The 22536-nt window shown below is 46.2% G+C and overlaps 1 long non-coding RNA gene across 1 annotated transcript; it reads right to left on the minus strand.

Moving 5' to 3' along the window:
* Positions 1-673: 673 nt before the first annotated feature.
* Positions 674-2188, minus strand: LOC148109004 (uncharacterized). Its single transcript, XR_015726569.1, has 3 exons — positions 2069-2188; positions 1687-1761; positions 674-1291 (listed from the first exon to the last, which is right to left on the minus strand). It is a non-coding gene; the product is annotated as an uncharacterized LOC148109004 (long non-coding RNA).
* Positions 2189-22536: the final 20348 nt, after the last annotated feature.

Raw genomic sequence — 22536 nt, forward strand, 5'->3', positions numbered from 1 at the left:
ATGACCTACGACACCCCTAGTGGCCCGGGTGACGGCTGGGCGGCAGGGTGTGTCCGGCTCTGGGGCTCAGGGGTCCCCAATCCCCAGCGTTGCAGCGCCAGGCCCCTAGGATGGGCCCCTCAGGGGGTAACCTATGGTTAGGGTTAGCCCCCAGGAGACCGGCAGGCTCGATCTGCCCATGTGTGGTGAATGGAGGTGTGGGCCGAGGTGAGGTATCTGGCGAGCGGGAGTGTGGGCCCCAGCATTTTGGCTCAGGGTGCCTTTGAAGGTCGCAGGTGGCTCGGAGGGTCCTGTTCGTTCTGTCGCCCTGAAGGACTGGCGACGCCCCTAGCGCCCCGTGTGGCGGCGGGGCGTGTCTGGCGCTGGGACTCGGGGGTCCCCAATCCCTGGCATGCGGCGCCAGGCCACTTGGGAGGGGCCCCTCGGGGGCTGACCTAGGGTTAGGGTTAGCCCCCAGGAGGCCGGCAGGCCCAATCCGCCGACTGTGTGGTGAGTGGAGGGGCGGGCCGTGGTAGGGCACTGGCGAGCGGGTGTGTGGACCAAGCGTTTTGGCTTGGGGGACCTTCGAAAGTCGCCGGGTGCTTAGAGAACCCTGTCCGTTCTCCCGCCCTGAATTACCGTCAACTGCCCTAGCGGCCCAGGTGCTGGCAGGGCGGCAGGGTGAGTGGGGCTCGGGGGTCCCCAATCTCTGGTGTGCGGTGCCAGGCCCCTTGGGAGCGGGCCCTCGGGGGCTGACCTAGGGTTAGGGTTAGCCCCCAGGAGGCCGGCAGGTTCAATCCGCCAGCTGTGCGGTGAATGGAGGGGTGGGTTGAGGTGAGTTCGCTGGTGTTCGGGAGCGTGGGCCCCAGCGTTTTGGCGGGGAGGGCCTTCGAAGGTCGCCGGGTGCTCGGAGGAGCCTGCCCATTAACCCAGCCTGAATGATTGGAGGTGCCCTAGCGTCCCGGGTGGCAGCGGTGCGGTAGGGTGAGTCCGGCGCTGGGGCTCCGGGGTCCCCAATCCATGGCATTGCGGTGCCAGGCCCCTTGTTAGGGGCACCTCAGGGACTGACCTAGGATTAGGGTTATGCCCCAGGGGCCGGCAGGCCCTGTCCCCCGGCTCTGTGGTGAGGGCCGAGGTGAGGGCTGGAGAGCGGGAGCGTGGGAGCCAGAGTTTTTGCGCGGGGGGGGCCTTCGAAGGTCGCCGGGGGCTTGGAGGGCCCTGCCCGTTCTCTCGCCCGATCCTGGCTGCGGCCATCTGGGCACGGGGGCGGCGCCATCTTGATTCGGGGCCTAACGAGCCTATTTGGGGGCACCTGATGAGACAGATCCACAGAACCCAACACCCAGTGGGTCACTCGGGACCTCGCCTATGGTCATGGAGCTCACCATACCCTATTTCAGTCACTTCCCACAGAAAGCCTGGTTCTGATCCCCCACAATACCATACATCCTGGTTGCTGACCTGGGGTCATGCCATGAACCCACATGGCACCTTTCTTTTAGAGAAGGCTATGCCTACACCTCCTAGAAAATATTTCTAATGAAGTACAAGTCCATCAGGACTACGGTGTGAACGGTAGCACACAGCCTGCATGGTAGTAGTCAGTAATTCTAACAAGGGATAACCCCACCCCCCCGTCTCACAAAACCTTCCTCCGTCCCCACGGAACTCATGGTCTGCCCTCAGAAAACCCTCCAGGAAACAAACCTTTCATCTGAATGCTCTCTTCACCTTCTGCTTCAAATCTTGTCCAACCACGATGATATGAAACTAGAAATCAGTCTCAAGAAAAAAATGGGACAGTCAAAAATAGGTGGAGATTGGGGGGCCTGGGGGGCTCAGTCGTTAAGGATCTGTCTTCAGCTCAGGTCGTGATCCCAGGATCCTGGGATCGAGCCCCAAATCAGGCTTCTTGCTCAGTGGGAAGCCCGCTTCTCCCTCTCCCACCCCCCTGCTTGCGTTCCCTCTCTCGCTGTCTCACTCTGTGTCAGATACTTAAATAATCTTAAAAAAATATGTGGAGATTTAACAACATGCTACTGAACAACCAACAGTCAAAGAAGAAATAAAAAAAAAATTTTAGAAGTACCTTGACACTGATGAAAAAGACAACCTACAAAAACTTATGGGATGCAGCAAAAGTAGCTCTACGGGGGGACGTTCATAGAAATTCAAGTCTTCATCAATCCATGAGAATGCTCTCCAGTAAACAACCTGATTTATGTGGTAGAGAAGTAGAAAATAAAACAACAAAGCCCCAAATTAGTAGAACTAAGGAAATAACAAAAAGGAATGCATAAATAAATCCAACAGAGACTAAAAAGACAAAAAAAAAAAAAACAATGAAAATGAGATAAACAAAACTGACAAACTTAGCTAGACTCACCAAGAAAGACAGAGGACTCGGATACAGTCAGGAAAGAAAGATAATGGATTCCTGTCTCATATCAAAATCAAAAGAACTCTTCAACCTTGGACACAACAACTTCTTGCAAGCCACGTCTCTAAAGGCAAAGGAAATAAAAGCAAAAATGGACTATTGGCACTTCATCCAGATAAAAAGCTTCTGCTTGGCAAAGCAAACGATCAACAAAACAAAAAGGCAACCTATGGAATCGAAGAAGATATCTGCAAATGATATTACAGATAAAGGGCTGGTAGCCAAGATCTATAAAGAACTCCTCAAACTCGACACCCAAAAACTGGGCAGAAGACACAAAGAGATACTTCTCCAGAGAAGACATACAAATGGCCAACAGACACATGAAAAAATGCTCCACATCACTTGCCATCAGGCAAATACAAATCAAAACTACAATGAGATACCACCTTACACCAGATAGAATGGTTAAAATTAACAATGCAGGGGGCACCTGGGTGGCATAGCGGTTAAGCGTCTGCCTTCGGCTCAGGGCGTGATCCTGGCATTATGGGATCGAGCCCCACATCAGGCTCCTCCACTATGAGCCTGCTTCTTCCTCTCCCACTCCCCCTGCTTGTGTTCCCTCTCTCGCTGGCTGTCTCTATCTCTGTGGAATAAGTAAATAAAATCTTGAAAAAAAATTAACAAGACAGGAAATTAAAAAAAGTTAGAGAGGATGTGGAGAAAGGGGAACCCTCTTACACTACTCTTGAGAATTCAAGCTGGTACAGCCACTTTTGAAAACAATATGGAGGTTCCTCAAGACGTTAAACACAGAGCTATCCTACAACCCAGCAATTGCACTACTGGGTATTGACCCCATAGACACAGAGTAATGAAAAGAAGGGGCACCTGTATCCCAATGTTAATAGCAGCAATGTCCATAATAGCCAAAGTGTGGAAGGAGCCAAGATGTCCTTCAGCAGATGAATGGACAAAGAAGATGTAGTTCATCTATACAATGGAATATTACTCAGTCATCAGAAAGGATGAATACCCACCATTTGCACCAACGTGGATGGACCAGGAGGGGATTATGCTAAGTGAAATTAAGTCAAGCAGAGAAAGACAATTATCATATGGTTTCACTCCTATGTGGAATGGAAGGGATAGCATGGAGGACATTAGGAGAAGGAAGGGAAAAGTGAAGGGGGGGAATGAGAGGGGGAGATGAACCATGAGAGACTACTGACACTGGGAAACAAACTGAAGGTTGCAGAAAGGGAGGGGTAGGGGAATGGGTTATCCTGGTGATGGGTATTAAGGAGGGCACGTGTCATAATGAGCACTAGGTGTTATATGCAAACACTGAATCATGGAACACTACATCAAAAACAAATGAAGTACTGTAGGGTGACTAACATAATTTTTAAAAAAAGAGAAAGATATGAAATCCATACAGAAAAACTGTCACTATTTGCAAATGACATGAAATCCCGAAAGATTCCACAAAAAAAACTGTTAGAATAAACAAATTCAAGAAAGCTGCAGGATATAAAGTCAATATACAGAGACCTGTTGTCTTTATTTTTTTTCAGATTTTATTTATTTGACAGGAAGAGAAAAAGCACGAGCAGGGGGAGTGTCAGAAAGAGGGAGAAGCAGACCCTCGCTAAGCGGGGAGCCCAACATGGGGCTCGATCCCAGAACTCTGGGATCATGACCTGAGCTGAAGGCAGACGCTTCCCCTATGGAGCCACCCAGATGACCCAGCTTCTTGCATTTCTGTATACTGATGACACACTTTCGCAAAGAGAAATTAAAAAAGCAATGCCATTTACAATTGCATCCAAAAAAATCTAGGAATAAAAGTAACCAAGAAGGAGAAAGACATAGTACACTCAACACATGGCAGAAAAGAAATGAAAAACATGTGTGTCGAGGGGGGCAGAATGTATGGGTCAAAGATTTGGAAGGCAACACAAACAAATGGAAGCATACGCCATGCTCCTTTACTGGAAGAGTTAATTATGTGAACATGTCCATCGTACCCAAAGCAATCGACAGATGTGATGAAATCCCTATCTGAATTCCAGTGGCATTATTCGAGGAAATAGAAAACAGTCCTCAAACTTGTATGGAATCACAAAAGACCCCAAATACCCAAAGCAACCTGGAGAAAGAAAGGTGCAGTCAACACACTCCTGGATTTCAAGCTAGATTACAAAGCTGTTGTCATCAAAACAGGATGGTACTGGCATAAACACAGACACCAGGTCAGTGGAACAGAACAGAAAGCTCAGAAACTTACCCACACGTAGATGGTCCTAACTTACGACACAGCAGCAGAAGATATGCCGTGAGGGAAGGACTGTCTCTTCAGTGAGCGGTAACAGGCAAACTGGACACTAAATGCAGAAGAATATAACTGGGTCACTTTCTTACACTACACACAAAATTTTTAATGGATGAATGATTTGAACACAAGACCTGAATCCATAAACCTCCAAGAAGACACAGGTACTAAGTCTCTCGACATTGGTTTTGGCAAAGAGTCTTCAGAATGGACACCAAATGCAAAGGCAACAAAAGCAAAAATAAGTGGAACAACATCAAACTGAAATCTTCCACATGGCAAAAGAAACCATCAAAAACTTAAAAGGCCACTGACCCAATAAGAAAAAAATATCTGCGAATCATATATGTGAGAAGAGGCTAATATCCAAAATGCACACAACACTCATACAAATCAAAACAAAAAAAACTATAAAAAATGGGGGGAATATGTGAATAGATACTTTCCAAAGATGGCACACAGGTGCCAACAGACAGAAAAAGTTGTTCGACATCACTAATCATCGTCAGGGAGACATCAGTCAAACCCACAATCGGCTATCCCCTCACAACTGTTGGAACAGCAATTGTCCCAGAGACAGACACCAGGTGGGGTCAAGGGTGTGCAGACGAGGAGACACTGTGCACTGTTGGTGGAAATGGAAATTGGTGCAGCCGCTGTGACAAATGGTATGGAGGTTCCTCAAAAAATAAATACAACTACCACACGACCCAGTAATGGCTCTACTGAGTATCGATTTGGAGAACACAAAAACACTGCCTCAAAAAGACAGATGCACTCCCGTGTTCACTGCAGCATTATTCACAATAACCAGACATGGAAACAGAGACCTTGGGGGCCTTATGCTAAGTAACTCAGAAAGACAAATACCAGATGTTCTCATGTACATTCCACATGGAATAAACAAATACTGAACGCATAGATACTGAGAGCAGATTGGTAGGTGCCAGATTCGGGGATGGGGTGGTAGAAACGGGTGAAGGTGCTCAAAGACTCAATGTTTGAGTGATAAAATCCGACAGTCATGGAATGTTCTGTCCAGCAGGGAGACTAAAACTAACCCCACAGGATGATGGGGTATAGGTTTCCCTGCTCTTTGAAAGTACAGTGTTCCAAGGAAACCTTCCACAGCAGAAATGGTGTCAAGAAGGAATGACCATTAATTTATATGGAAAAATTAGAGAGCGTGCTCAGACTCCAAAAATTCCTTCTCTTTGGCTTTTCTTAGGCCTCAGGACACAACTCCTAACGGATGCCAAAAATAAATGGAGATAAAGCACAGCAGAGCCTCATAGACACAATTCAAAGCGCTGGTGGCTGGACGCGGAGAGCAGTTCCCAGCGGAAGGAGCTGGTTGGGGTGCACACCGCCTCTGTTGTGCTTCTCCCCAAAACAGATGCGGAACGCGATTCTCACTGTTCGACTTTTTTCATAAGAGGGAAATCCTCTTCAGGTCTCTTCCTGTTACTGAAGCCGGGTAATAACGTAGATCTTTCAAGAAAGCCAAGTGTCTTACCGTGAACTTTTAAAAAGTGGGGGAGACTTGTACTTGAACGTTGCTGAGGGAGGAGATGTGAAAGGTTCTCCTGGACACAAACCTCAGCAGATCCACTGGGAAAGGCACCTTCCTCAGCATACGGAACACGGACTACCTCCTACCCCCAGAAACCTTCTCCTTCCCCTAGCTCAGGACAACCCACAACAGGTGGGAGTTACCCCAGTTCCTCCTTTCTCTCATTCCCAATATCTAAGCTGTCGGCAAATCCTGTGAGCTCCATCTTCAAGACGTACCCAGAATAGGACTAACTACTCCTTCCAAGGCCACCTGTCTGGTCCACACTGAAGCTCATCTCTTGCCTGAGTTCCTAGAAAAGCGTCATCATTGACCTTCCTTGCCCATCCTCAACCCTCTGTCATCTGTTCTCAACACTAAAGCCAGGATGGCCTGGTGAAACAGGGTCCCATGGGGTCACAGCCCTGCAATGGCTTTCTGTCACCTCCCTGAGGTCATGTCCTAAGCTGTCTCCTGTAGCCACAGGGCCTTCTTGCTGCTCCTGGACGCGCCTTCTATGCTCCTGCCCCACGGCCTTTGCATATGTTTTCTCTTCTGTTTAGAATGCTCTTGATGTAAAAAGGAGAATTACAGACCGATATCCCTGATGAATATAGACGCCAAAATTCTCAGCAAGATCCTAGCTAATAGTATCCAACAGTACATTAAAAGGATTATCCATCATGACCAAGTGGGATTCATCCCTGGGATGCAAGCGTGGTTCAACATACACAAATCGATCAGTGTGATAGATCACATCAACAAGAAAAGAGTCAAGAACCATAGGATCCTCTCAATGGATGCAGAAAAAGCATTTGACAAAAAACAGCATCGTTTCCTGATTAAAACACTTCAGAGTGTAGGGATAGAGGGTACATTCCTCAGTCTCATAAAAACCATCTATGAAAAGCCTACGGCGAATATCATTCTCAGTGGGGAAAAGCTGGAAGCCTTTCCCTTAAGATCAGGAACATGACAAGGATGCCCACTCTCACCACTATTATTCAACACAGTACTAGAAGTCCTTGCAACAGCAATCAGACAACAAAAAGGAGTAAAAGGTATTCAAATCGCCAATGAAGAAGTCAAACTGTCTCTCTTTGCAGATGACATGATATTCTATATGGAAAACCCAAAAGACTCCACCCCCAAATTACTAGGACTTATAGAGCAATTCAGTAATGTGGCGGGATACAAAATCAATGCTCAGGAATCAGTTGCATTTCTTTACACGAACAATAAGACTGAAGAAAGAGAAATTAGGGAATCACTTCCATTTACAATAGCACCAAAAATCATACGATATCTCAGAATTAACTTAACCAGAGAGGTAAAGGATCTATATTCTAGAAACTACAGATCACTCTTGAAAGACATTGAAGAAAACACAAAAAGATGGAAAAACGTTCCATGCTCATGGATCGTAAGAATACACAGTTAAAATGTCTGTGCTACCCAGAGCAATCTACACTTTCAATGCCATCCCGATCAAATTACCAATGACATTTTTCAAAGAACTGGAACAAATAGTCCTTAAATTTGTATGGAACCAGAAAAGGCCCCGAATCGCCAAGGAACTGTTGAAAAGGAAAAACAAAGCTGGGGGCATCACAATGCCAGATTTCAAGCTGTACTACAAAGCTGTGATCACAAAGACAGGATGGTACTGGCACAAAAACAGACACATAGACCAATGGAACAGAATAGAGAACCCAGAAATGGACCCCCGGCTCTTTGGCCAACTAATCTTTGACAAAGCAGGAAAAAACATCCAGTGGAAAAAAAGACAGTCTCTTCAATAAATGGTGCTGGGAAAACTGGACAGCTATATGCAAAAGAATAAAACTCGACCACTCTCTCACACCATACACAAAGATAAACTCCAATTGGATGCAAGACCTCGATGTGAGACAGGAATCCATCAAAATCCTAGAGGAGAACATAGGCTGCAACCTCTTTGACATCGGCCACAGCAACTTTCTTCATGACACATCTCCAAAGGCAAGAGAAACAAAAGAAAAAATGAACTTGTGGGACTTCATCAAGATAAAAAGCTTCTGCATGGCCAAGGAAACAGTAAAAAAAAAAACTAAGAGGCAGCCCACGGAATGGGAGAAGATATTTGCAAATGACACTACAGATAAAAGACTGGTATCCAAGATCTACAAAGAACTTCTCAAACTCAATACACGAGAAAAAAATAAATCAAACATGCGCAGAAGATATGAACACTTTTCCAATGAAGACATACAAATGGCTAACAGACACATGAAAAAATGTTCAAGATCATCAGCCATCAAGGAAATTCAAATCAAAACCACACTGAGATACCACCTTACACCAGTTAGAATGGCAAAAATGGACAAAGCAAAAACAACAAATGTTGGAGAGGATGTGGAGAAAGGGGAACCCTCTTCCATTGTTGGTGGGAATGCAAGTTGGTACAGCCACTTTAGAAATCAGTGTGGAGGTCCCTTAAAAAGTAAAAAATAGAGCTACCCTATGATCCAGCCATTGCACTACTGGGTATTTACCCCAAAGATACAGACATAGTGAAGAGAAGGGCCATAGGCACCCCACTGTTCATAGCAGCATTGTCCACAATAGCTAAATTGTGGAAGGAGTCGAGATGCCCTTCAACAGACAAATGGATTAAGAAGATGTGGTCCAGGGGCGACTGGGTAGCGCAGTTGTTAAGCATCTGCCTTTGGCTCAGGGCGTGATCCCGGTGTTCCGGGATCGAGTCCCACATGGGGCTCCTCCGCTGGGAGCCTGCTTCTTCCTCTCCCACTCCCCTGCTGTGTTCCCTCTCTCGCTGGTTGTCTGTCACATAAATAAATAAAATCTTAAAAAAGAAGAAGAAGATGTCCATACACACAATAGAATATTACTCAGCCATCAGAGAGAACGATTACCCAACATTTGCAGCAACATGGACGGGACTTGAAGAGATTATGCAAAGTGAAATAGGTCAAGCAGAAAAAGACAATTATCATATGGTTTCACTCATTTATGGAACATAAGAAATGAGATCAGTAGGAGAAGGAAGGAAAGAATGAAGGGGGGGTAAACAGAAGAGGGAATGAACCACCAGAGACTTTGGACTCTGGGAAACAAACTGAGGGCCTCAGGGGGAGGGGGAGGGGGGATTTGTGCTGGGCTGGTGATGGGTATTAAGGAGGGCACGTATTGCATGGAGCACTGGGTGTTATATCCAAATAATGAATCATGGAACACTACATCAAAAAATAAGGATGTACCGTACGGTGACTAACATAATAAAAAATTATTATTAAAAAATGCTCTTGATGTGATATCATTCACCTTCTTTATATCTTGACTCAGGTAACACCTTCTTAGTGAAGTCCCACCTGGCCCTTATGTGAATAGCAAACACCACCCCCACCTCCCCTTGTCTGTCTCCTGTTTTATATTTCCATAGCACTTATCAAATGTCTCCAGTCCATCTCGGCAAGCAAGAAACCGAGGCAAAAACTGGTTCGCTTAACTACCGACTTCTCCCAATGTCGTGCTCCAAATCCCCAGGGGAAAAGATGCCCCAGGCTCTTGCACAGCCAGGACGCCTGGGACACGGCAGTCCACCTACTGCACCCTGAACACCATCATGAAAGGGAGCCATACGAGGAATCCACCTGCACATGAAACCTGAAACCAGACACCTTCCTCAATGACAGGTGAGCACACACACTTCCTCCCCTTGCCTGAGGTGCTCATCCGAGAAAGCTGAGCAAAGACGCATCCCAGGGTCCAAATCTCCCTCTGGCTGAGGTTCTGGGAAAGAGACATCTCTCCTCCCTGCACCAACCACCTGGGATTGGTGTCTGGAATCCTCCTGTGCTCAGGCAGAGCGGTGCTCCTGTCCCTCTTTCCTGTGACGTCCTCACAAACTGGTGTTCAGGAAGGAGCCTGCAGCAGCGTCAACAGGCCGCCCAGCTCAGCCTCAGTCCCGCACGACGGCCCCACACGGAACTGGACCTTCACGGAGACTGGTGTCCTGTGTGGCCTCAGAACCTAACGGCAGGAGCGGAGATTTCAGGTCCAAAGGAACACTGACCTCTTCCACACAGCACAGCAACGTGGAGAGAGGATTTCTCAGGGGTGTGGCTCTGGAAGAAGTGCTTCTGCTGGCTGAACTCAGACACCAGGCAGAGGACATCTGCTGTGTGTCCTCCGAGGAAACGTGCGGCACACTGGGCAAGAATCCATAATGCTGCCTGGGAGCTGCTTCCCACTGACCACCCTGCTGAGCCGAGGGCTTGAGAACCAATCAGGAACCAACTGTCTTATCACATATGCAGCCTGAGTGCTGCCGGGGCGGGGGGTGGGGGTGGGGTGAAGAGACCCCAGTCCCGATCCTTGTAGCAACCTGGCCTGCCCATCAAGAGCGATGGTCCAAGACGTCACAACCCCCCAGCTATCTGATCCAACCACCCTGCCAGGCTGGCACCCGCTCATTGAGTCCTAAGACCTAGACTTCTTTTCACTCCAGCTCAATCCTTCTCACAGAGAAGCAATCTCCAGCCTCAGAAAAGTGCTCATCATTAGCTCTGGAATTCCCTGGGTTGTGTCTACACTGGCCCACACAGGGGTCCCATGCAGACCACTCCGCAGATGCCCGAGGGTTGCAAGCCATTTTCAAGCTGCCCTTAGAAAGGCAGAAACTGGCCCGGTTAGGCAGACCAGCCAAGTGACTCGATGTGCTGCAAACTCAGACAACATCCTCCCTGAACACCAACGCTTCCGAGTCCAAGCGTCCAACCTTCGCTCACTGGGCACTGAGCACCATGTCAGCATGAACACTGCTCTTCGATTCACTGGCCTCCCAGTCCTTCCAATCAGAAACCCAGCTCCAGACACCACTCTAGTTTCCCTTCAGAGAGAGAAGTTAAATGATGGAATAAAACACTCCCCGTGCATAGCACACTTCTATCCACATCGAATTCCTTGGTCTTTCTCATTCGGGCCGCCCTACAAGACCCACACCAATGAGAGATACCACGAGTTCAATCATCACGTATATATTTGACCTTGTGTTGTTCCTTTTGCTATGTGTATCTCAAAGTCAATGTCTGTAGTGCTTTCTTAAAACATCAATAATAATAATGACACGGTCACCTAAGGGTTAGGATCACCACAGCCAGACAACATGATTCTGGTCCAGATAAGGATGAAGACACAACCTCAGCCCATGAAGCAAACCCCACACCCTCAGGGATCCCGACACACCTCACGGGTGAAGAGTTCCTTTGCTACATGGAGTTGTCTGCGTCCAAAGGATACAGGCAACCCCCAGATTCATTGTTTTCTTCATCAATTCCCCAGCTCAAGTCGCAAGTGACTCACTGGGTCAAGCTTCCAGAGCCCAGGATGGGCCTCCAGGTAAGCAGCACCCCCCCGCCCCCACCCCGGGAAAGGTAATGGGGGGAGGGGGGCTCGATTTCCTTTGGGAGCACAATGTGGCACTCCCCGAGCTCCTAAAGAACCCACACTCCTTCTCCCTTTCGCCCTCTCACAAAGGCCACCAAACCCTGTGACAGCTCTGAGGCTGTTTTACTTTAACAAATAATTTCTCATATCGGAATGTGGCTCGCAGAAGAAAAAACATGAACACCCACAAAGGATTCTCTTAATATTTCAGAAGACTGTTTTTCCATTGTTTAATTAAAACAGGAAATAAAAGGCACAGATAACCCCTTCCACTAGCAGGTCTGATTCACTTCAGTGATCGAAAGTAGAGCAGGAAATAAAAGAGTAACAGATGTTCTGAGGACCCATCATGTCCATCACCTCTGGTTTGAAACTTCTCACGCATGCAAGGAAAGCAGCACCACCAAACATCTGGCCTGGCAACTCTGACAGTCTGAACTGGAGTGACAGGGACACACGATGAGGCTGTGTGTGTTGGGTGAGGCTGGTGGCCCAGAAGAGGTTCTCTGCCAGCTCTCCACCTGTGCCTCACTTGTCCTCAGCCAGGAACTTGCTCACAGCCCTCACCTGTCACAACTCTCACACGGGAGACCCACAGCCACCCCTGGAGCCCGCCCTGCCCACACCCTGCTGCAGAATGCACTCAGCTCTCCTCTGGGACCCGTCACCTCTACCCAGACCTGGAACTCCCCCGTCTCCTGCAAAGCTCCCGGATTCCCCCTCTTCTTCCAAAATCACACTGGCGCAAGGCTTTCATGACAAAGCTACAAAGCTAACTAATGAAAGGTTCACGCCTACTTTCCCCTTCTGTTGCATTTCTCTGCACCTTCCTTCCTACCTGTGCAAACTGGTACATATCAGTGGAACATGAACATGCTCTGAGATCTGGATCTTTCATTGCAGCTTTCCGAGGACTCCTTATGCGATAAGAAACTAGTGTATCCTACAACAGGGTGCTTTACACCTATCATCTACAGAATAGCACAGCCCAAATCACTATTTTACCTCACTCTTCAGGAAGCAGAACACTCTATTTTTCTTTTCTTCTTCTACTTAAATTCCAGTTAGTTCACATGCCATGTAACATTCGCTTCAGGGGTAGGATTTAGTGATTCCTCACCTGCATACAATACCCGCTGCTCATCACAAGTGCCCTCCTTAATACCCCTCACCCATTTAACTCTTCCCCCCACACCCCTGTCCTGCAGCAACACTCAGTTTGTTCTCCAAGGTTGAGTCTATTTCCTTGTTTGCCTCTCTCATCACCCCTCGACTCTGTTCATCTGTTTTCTTTCTGAAATTCCGCAAGCGTGAGAGCATAGGATATTTGTCTTTCCTCACTGATTTTGCTTAGCTTAACACACTCTAGATCCATCCACATCCTTGCAAATGGTAAGATTTCATTCTTTTTGAAGCTGGGTCATATTCCATTATATATATGTATCCCACATCTACTTTATCCATTCATCAGTGCGTGGACTTTGGGATTCTCTCTGTAGTTTGGCTACTGTGGACATTGCTGCTATAAACATCACGGTGCATGTACCCCCTTCGAATCTGCATTTTTGTATCCTTTGGGTAAATACCTAGGAGAGCAATTGCTGGATCATATGGTTGTTCAAAGTCTAACTTTTTGAGGAACCCCACACTGTTTTCCAGAGTGGCTGTACCAGTTTGCATTCCCACCAACAGGATGGGAGGGTTCCCCTTTAAGCAGAACATTATCTGCCGGCAATTTCATAAGAGGAAACAAAACGTCTGTGAGATGCACCCAGGGTCAGGCAAGCAGTTGCACAATTCACCCCAGGGCTCCTGACCCCAAGCCCCTTGAAGCCACCAGCATGCCTCTATCCAAACGAATTCCCAGACTCTCCTCTGACTCCACCACCGAAAAAACTACAGAGAAAACAGCTACTCAAAATATCTAGATGATACATTTAGTAAAACTAGAAAGTCAAGCTCAACTTTTAAACAGTAAAAGGCTGCCTTGAATAATTTTGAATTTTCCCTCGACCCTAATTGTAACTCTTTCGATGAAAAGACTAACCAATGATGAAACATCAGCTTTGACAAATGACATCATCTAAGTCTGTATCTGATGACAAAAAGCCACCTAACTCTAGATGCTGGCCACGTATCTATATCCTAGGCCCAAGTAAATAACACTGTTAGATGAAGGAACAAATTAGACCTTACAAACACAGAGTGAATCTCACCTCCCCTTTCTTTTTTTTTTTTTTTTTTAAAGATTTTCTTTATTTTATTCGACAGAGATAGAGACAGCCAGCGAGAGAGGGAACACAAGCAGGGGGAGTGGGAGAGGAAGAAGCAGGCTCATAGTGGAGGAGCCTGACGTGGGGCTCGATCCCGTAACGCCGGGATCACGCCCTGAGCCGAAGGCAGACGCTTTAACCGCTGTGCCACCCAGGCGCCCCTCACCTCCCCTTTCTAATAAAAGAGGATTTCCTAGGAAACAGATGTTCAAAAGACATTTGTAAGCAATAAATGGACAGAGAAATTGTGCTCCCCTGCAATGTTCTACCTGCAGGGAAACTAAGTAACTCTTGCACCAAATCCAGAATGCTGACAGCTACTTACGTTTTACTTTGAGGCTCAGCTAGAGAAGAGAGAAAAGCCCAGGAGGTTTTGGGAAAATGAGAGGTTTTACCTCCAGTCTGACGCAGATAGGACATTTCGCCAAACGTACCTGTGCCTTCTCTGGACGCCGGCGTCCTGTGACAAGCTGCCTCACTGACTCAGATGCTGACGTTCAAAACCTCGGGTCTCGTGGAGCCAGAGCAGAGAAGTGCTGTCAGCTGGGGAGAAGGCACCTCTAACCTAAAGCCTGCACACCTGCTTCGGTTTCTGGGCGAAGGGGCAACACATACTTGTTTTTTACTAGTAATTATCTTCATTCTAAATAGACCAATGACCTTGCCTTTTCTAGAAAGCGGAATTACTCTTCCAAAGAAACCCTCAACTCATCTGTTCCAAATACAACTACAGTGGGGTCTGCTTTACGCCCGCCTCCAGGCCCCCACCTGGAGGACCTTCCAGCATGATTCTAACAGCCAAATACCACCAACTCCGGGGCACGGGGTACAATGTTGAGGCTGGGGGATGGAGCTGGGGCTTGTTACCGCCACACCTGTGCCTGGGGCAGCAGGAACCTGGAGGACCCTCCTGCAGGATCCTGACACCCCATTAGCACCAACCCCAGGGGACATGGGGCACAATGCTGAAGCTGGGGGACTGCTCTGGGGCTTGTTACTACCACACCTGTGCCTGGGGGAACAGAGAACACTCTGCTGAACTCGGGGTACTGCTCAAGGTCCGTCAAGTGCACTGTGTCAGGGAACCGGGGCACAGGCAACTGAAGATGGGGACTGTGTGTGGTCCTTACCCGCACTCTTCCAGGGGAACACGGGAAACCCTGAAATTCTGCTACCCATCCCACAAAAGCTCAGGTGAGCGGGCGCCCTGGAGTTCACGGGTCTGGGGAATATGGCCAGTTGTCGGACATCGGGCAGAAGAGACTTTCAAGGGAAAAAGAAAACTCACCTGAGTCCCCACGATGAACCCTCTCCACGCACCCTTCCAGAACCCCGCCTCCCACCCGGGGTGCACCCTACCCCCGGACCCCCACCCCGGCGCACAGCCCGCACTTACCCAGCCAGGAACTCCATAGGGCAACTCTCTCTCTCCCAGTGCCCCTTCCTCTGCCCCAGGTCTGCAACCCCGGGGAAGCTCCGGGACCGCCCGCCGAGATGTAGCTCCACCCCCACGCGGTGATTGGTCCAGGAGGGTGGTGCCCCGAGCCCCTTGGAGGGCGGGCAACCCGCCCTCAGGCCCCGCAACTCTGCCAGTGCAGGGGGTCCAGGAGGCACCTCCACGCCCCAACACCTGGCGCAGGGGTGGGTGGGGTCGTGGGCCGGGCCCCACACATACACCTGGCCCCTTCCAAGGACCCCCTCTAGCTGCAGACCACCCTCAGAGCCCTGCCCCTTCCCTTTCTGCACCAGCCCTCCCTGCTGGGGTGTGCCTGGTTCGGGGCAAGGTCAGCTGCTCTCAGACCCTCCAAGGCTTGGGCTTTAGGAAATGCAATGATTTCATGCATTTCCAAGGCAACTTTAAGACCTAAAAACTAATGCTCTAATTGAGAAGAGCTTCGCCTTCTGGTCTCACCCATGGAGTGAAGAGTGCTTCTCAGACTTTCAACGCATCCTTCTAGGATGAGCCCATTTGTGCTGGAATCTATATACACTTGCTTGGTTCTGCAGGGAAGTGTCCAGGATGGAGAACAGCCGCCCTTCTGTGATGTTGCTGTTGTGAACCAGGAACGTTTATTTTTCACTTAAAAAGAAAGCGTATTGTTATTGTCGACACTAAATGAACTAAATAAATATTTTAGAGAGAAAGGAAGAGAGTTTTATTCAAACCCAAGTCAGGACAGCTGCCTGGGAGACAAAATCTTCACCAAGAAGGGAGTGCTCCGGGAAAGGAACATTTGGGGCAGGGTTATATATTTTTTCTGTTTTGTTTTACGTACAGAGTTACACACCACAATGAGGATCTTCTTAGATTCCAGAAAGTGACAGACTTTTTCTTATGTTTTCAGTATGTACAAGTCAGTATGACTTTAATCTTACGGGAGCCAAAGAGGTTCTTTATTTTTTCTTATCTTTATGTTGGCATTTTTGGTTATTGTTTTCTTCTCGAAGCAGGTGTACAACATGTGCTTGGGGCAGAAATAGGGCCCATGCTTTGAGGTTTTGCCCAGTCATTTTGAGCCGGGTAAAATGTTAAAGGATAGCTTCCCTGGGAGCCCAGGATCAGGGCCCACAGATGATATAAGATAAAAATCACTTTTATCATTATAAGTACTAAATGGAGGAATTTGAGACAAAAGCACCTTTCACAAGAGTACCAAGAAATCAAAATGATGCCTACAGAAGGTTACCTGCTCCATGGTCAGCACAGGTAACAGAAGTGTTCACAGTCTCTGGACTCCTCCCCTTGTCCTGCCCAAATCTCAGAAGCACACAGATCATTTACAGTCAGAATTTTAGGGGGTGCCTGGGTGGCTCAATCGTTAAGCGTCTGCCTTTGGCTCAAGGCGTGATCCCAGCGCTTTGGGATCAAGCCCCACATCAGGCTCCTCCGCTGGGAGCCTGCTTCTTCCTCTCCCACTCCCCCTGCCTATGTTCCCTCTCTCACTGGCTGTCTCTCTCTCTGTCAAATAAATAAATAAAATCTTTTAAAAAAAATAAAATAAAATCAGAATTTTAGAACTGCTAGACACCTTAGAGATGTCTGGCACCATTCCCTTGGACTACAGAGTAAAACAGAGCAGCTCATTGTCACAAACTAACTTAAACATGAAGTGCCCCCTGGATGCACTAAGTTCTTTCTCTGCAAATGTTGACTAATGGAAGTCACAGTCATACCATATAAACACTGCGATGGCTGGGAAGTAAATCATCACAGGTAAGGGAATATTTTAGCCATGTTTATAAGCATTGGCTCACTTTGTACAAGAGGCTGAGATGACTGTTTTTAAATACTATTTCAGACCTGTCTTACAGCACACTCTGAACATACCAGAGCCTGAATCAACTAAAAAAGATAGTTCCTTTCAGTAACTTTAATACCAGAAAAATATTATACTGTCTCTATTTCTAGGGATCTTTGAGTATCTCACCCGGAGGTCCTCCACTGAGATAATTCTCTTCATGTTAATGATGGGCAGAGGTTAAAAGGCCAGCTGAATCTTCTAGTTGGCCACACGACAAGAAAATCCTGATACTTGATAGGTTTCCAGATCGAGAAGACCAGAGATAAGACAGAAATAATACCCTGTATGAAATAACAAGGATTTGGAGTCAATTTGGGGATCCCACTTAGGTTTCTGACACTAAAATCCTCTGTGGCTCGTATTGTCTGAGTCCCCGTCTAACCATCTGAAAATGGGCCTAATAATATCTACATCCTAGTTGAGAAGTTTAAGAGGGAGAATGCTACAAAGAGCCAGTATGATGTCTCTCAAGAACAGGTGCTCAGGAAGCCATAATTACTATTGGGTCTATTTCTTTTCCAGAAGAAAGAACACATGTTGAATCCATATTTCTAATCGATGACTCACCAGATGATTTTCAAACCTGAAGGAAGGTCAAGAAGCTACTCTGTGTCATATTTCTCTGAGAAATCATGTTTTTGCAGTGGTGAGGACAATACAATAGCACCATCATCACTAGGAGTGGGGAGTTTCCCATTACCATACGGCCATGTTGACCCCCTTAGCTCAGGGCCACCAGAAAGGGCAGCTGGGGGCAGAGGCACAGGCCAAGGCTGCTAAGTGTGGCTGGGGCAGGCAGAGCTCTGAATCTGATCTCCCATCTAGATTAGGATAGTGAGGGCTCTTCACAGATAGAGGGCCATTGTCTGTGAGCCCTGACATGGAAAGGTGGAGAATTTCCATTGCGATTCCCTCTCTGACCCTTAGGATATGCAGCAAAGTTACATTTAATTTTTTAAACATTGAGGGACTTCCTGGTTTTCTTTTCATTATGACTGTGGCTCAATTCCCCTGTGGTCTAAGAATAGAATCTAGTTAATTTCAGGCTTTTAAAATTGTAGACTTGATTTGTGACCCAGCATACCATCTATTTGGGTAATATTCTGCGACCACTAGAAAAGAATGTATCCTGCACTTATTAGGTAATGTTCCATATATGTCAATTAGGTGACATTTGTTACCAATGTTTTGTCTGCTTTTTCTATCAGATACTGAGAAAGGTATATTAAAATCCTCAAACAATGCTACTCTATTCAACATTGCATTGGAGAATCTACCCAGAGTTATAAGGCAAGAGAAACAAAAGGTATAAGAATTGAGGGGATAATTGTCACTATACACAGATAATATGATGGGTACACAGACAATCCAAAATAGTCTATAAATACACTATTAGAATTAAAAATGGAATTTAGAAATTTGAGATGGAGCATAGCTTACTGTTAGACCGTTTCTGGAAGATGTGTAGAAAATGTTGATCTTGGGGTGGGACACAGACTGCACTAACCTTTTGAAAAGATCCAGTGGGACTTCATAAAAATGTGACGGTTCTCCTTATCTCATGACCATTAAGAAAATGAAAAGGCAAGCCATAGACTGGGAAGTAAAGATTTGCAGCACAGACACTGACAAAGACTTGTCAATAAAGAATTCCTATGCATCAACCATAAAAGACAGTCTATTTAAAAATGAATACTTCAAATGTTGGAGAGGATGTGAAGAAAGGGGAACCCTCTTACACTGTCGGTGGGAATGCAAGCTGGTACACCCACTCTTAAAAACAGTATGGATGCCCCTCAGGACGTTTACAATAGAGCTATCCCATGAGCCAACAACTGCACTACTAGGTATTCATCTCTAAGATACAAATGTATTGATCCGAAGGGGCACCTGCACCCCAATGTCCACAATAGCCACACTGTGGAAGGAGCTGAGATGTCCTTCAACAGATGAATGGATAAAGAAGATGTGGTTCATATACACAATGGAATATCACTCAGCCATCAGAAAGGATGAATACCCACCATTTGCATCAACATGGATGGAACTGGAAGGGATTATTCTAAGTGAAATAAGTCAATCAGAGAAAGACAATTATCATATTGTTTCACTCATATGTGGAATATAAGGAATAGCACAGAGGACAATAGGGGTATGGGGGGCACTGAATGGGAAGAAATCAGAGAGGGAGACAAACCATAGAGACTCTTGACTCTGGGAAACGAACTGAGTGAGGAAAGGGAGGTGGGGGAGGGTAACTAGGTGCTGGGCATTAAAGAGGGCACATGATATGACTAACGGTGGCTATTATACTGAACTAATAAATCACTGAACATTATATCAAAAGCCAATGATGTACTATACCTCGGCTAAAAATTAAATTAAATTAAATTAAATTAAATTAAATTAAATTAAAATTAAAATGGATGTTTCTCAAAAGATGGCCAATAAGACAGGAAAGGGTGCTCAACAGTATTATTTTCAGGAACATCCAGGACCTTTCTAAAACAAAAACATACACACACACCAGTATTCCCTAGATGGATGACATCCTTATTTCTGAGGACAACTTGGAGAACAGACGAGCATCCAAGTCAAGTGATGGAATTCCTGACACTCAGAGGATGGACAATTGACCTAAGTTAGGGCTGAGGATCTCAAACTACAGTACAATTTCTAGGCATCATTCGGTCCTCTAAAGGCAGACAACTACCACACCCCTTCCTACATCACACAGGTTGTTTCCCAACCCCTACCATAAAGGAAGAAGATCAGAAACAGATAGGACTGGTAGGAAAGAGCAAAAATCACATGTGGGGATTATCCTGAAACACACTGGTCACATAACTAGTGTAAGGAAGTGTAGGGAACTAACATGGACGCAGACCAAGAGGTACTTCTTTGGGAAATGCTGTCTGACATTGTCACATGCTGGTACCAGCTAATGAGGGCTCTGAGCATACCCTAGAATGCGTATACTCACAAGGGTTTGCGACATGGTCTCTGAGGACTGAAACTCTTCAAGACCTCAAAGTTGACCGGATTGACTGCTGGACTAAGAGATTCCCATGTTCTGAGAACAGATACCAACTAATTGGAGGCTCACCTGGGCTCTCTCAGAGGCCCTACAAAAGGCTGGACCATTCACTGAAAATCAATAGGAAAGAAAAAAGAAAAGAAAAGAAAAGAAAAGAAAAGGACAAGACAAGACAAGACATCAATGATACAAAAACTCCAAAAGGCTATTCTGGAGTGGGAAAAGCAGATTCCAGATGAACAAAGCAGAACCATTCCTGACCTTAAGTCCTACTACAGAAATGATACTTTTCTGAGTAGGACAGAGAGACAGAGAGTCAGTCCTACACATCCGATGAGGGTCAGCACAATATGCAAAACAAATAGCTAGAAAACTGGTGATTGATGAATCTGTTCAAGAAAACCAGAATGAGGTGTATCTATTCTCAGACTCATGGCAGTAACTAGTGACACAAAACTGTGGTTGGAAATAGGTCAGAAAAATGACTGTGCAGTAGAAAATAAGAACATAGGAGTTAAGAACATATGGCAGAAATTAGTGCTGGCTGGGGCCCCTGGGTGGCTCAGTCGTTAAGCGTCTGCCTTCGGCTCAGGACATGATCCCAGAGTTCTGGGATTGAGCCCCACATTGGGCTCCCTCCTCCGCTGGGAGCCTGCTTCTTCCTCTCCCACTCCCCCTGCTTGTGTTCCCTCTCTCGCTGGCTGTCTCTCTTTCTGTCAAATAAATAAAATCTTTTTAAAAAATTAGCCCTGGCTGATATTTCCATCTTCATCATGCATGTTTCTGTACCTCAGAAGAATAACTCTAAATTAACCAAATTAAACACCAGGCAGAGAACCTCATTAGGAAAATGAGTGAGGCCAAAATATCTAAAAACATCATTTAAAAAACCAATGATTTTTGGCAGAAGAGGAAAACAAATCAAAATGGAACCATCCATGAATACGAAGGATAATGGAATATGAAACCGGAACACATAGATATGGCAATCAATACAATCATTGCATGGGCACATCACCAAAGAGGTCATGCTGGCATAACAGAGAACAGAGGAAGCAAAATGTACACTGTTACCAAACGGCTCACTGAGAGAGAGAGAATGCCATAATTGCCAAAGTTAAAACCAAGAGATCTCTAATGAATACCCACATAAAGTCAAAGCTGACAGACTCTTCCAAAATATACAAATTGAATATAACCAACCCTTGTCTGTATCAAAGAATAAACTATACCCATGTACCATTGTAGACACATGGTCAAAAATAGTGTTCTCCTTGCCAGAAAAAATGCTTTAAACACTATTATCAAAGCATTAGAAATCTGGATTCATTGCTATGGTATCCCAATCATTATCAGATCAGATCATGGCACCCGCTTCAGAGGAAAGCAAATACAACAGTAGGCTAAGGAACAAGGGATAATGTGGAACTTCCACTTACTCTACAACCCAACTACTACTGGGTCAGTTGAAAGGTCAAGTAGCTTGAGAAATCAAGGAATCAATCCCATTTAAAATTGCACCAAAAGCCATAGGACACCCAGGAATAAACCTAACCAAAGAGGTAAAAGATCTACACTCAGAAAAGTATAGATCACTTATGAAAGCAATTGAGGAAGACACAAAGAAATGGAAAAACAGTGCATGCTCATGGACTGGAGGAAAAAAAATGTTAAAATGTCTTTGCTACCCAAAGCAATCTACACATTCAATGCAATCCCTATCAAAATAACACCAGTATTTTTCGCAGAACTGGAACAAACAATCCTAAAATTTGTATGGAACTGGAAAAGACCCCGAACAGCCAAAGGAATGTTGAAAAAAAAAGGAAAGCTGGGGGTATCACAATTCCGGACTTCAAGCTCTATTACAAAGCTGTCATCATCAAGACAGCATGGTACTGTCACAAAAACTGACACATTGATCAATGGAACAGAATAGAGAGCCCAGAAATGGACCCTCAAGTCTATGGTCAATGAATCTTCAACAAAGTGGAAAGAATATCCAGCAGAAAAAAAGATGGTCTCTCCAACAAATGGTGCTGGGAAAATTGGACAGCCACATGCAGAAGAATGGCACTGGAGCACTTTCTTACACTGTACACAAAGATAAACTCAAAATGGATGAAAGACCTAAATGGGAGACAGGAATCCATCAAAATCCTAGAGGAGAACGTAAGCAGCAACTTCTTTGACCTCAGCTGCAGCGACTCCTAACTAGACATGTCTC

Source organism: Ursus americanus, chromosome 14 (assembly GCF_024610735.1).
Source record: "Ursus americanus isolate L20-20 chromosome 14, mUrsAme1.1.p, whole genome shotgun sequence".
NCBI lineage: Eukaryota > Metazoa > Chordata > Mammalia > Carnivora > Ursidae > Ursus > Ursus americanus.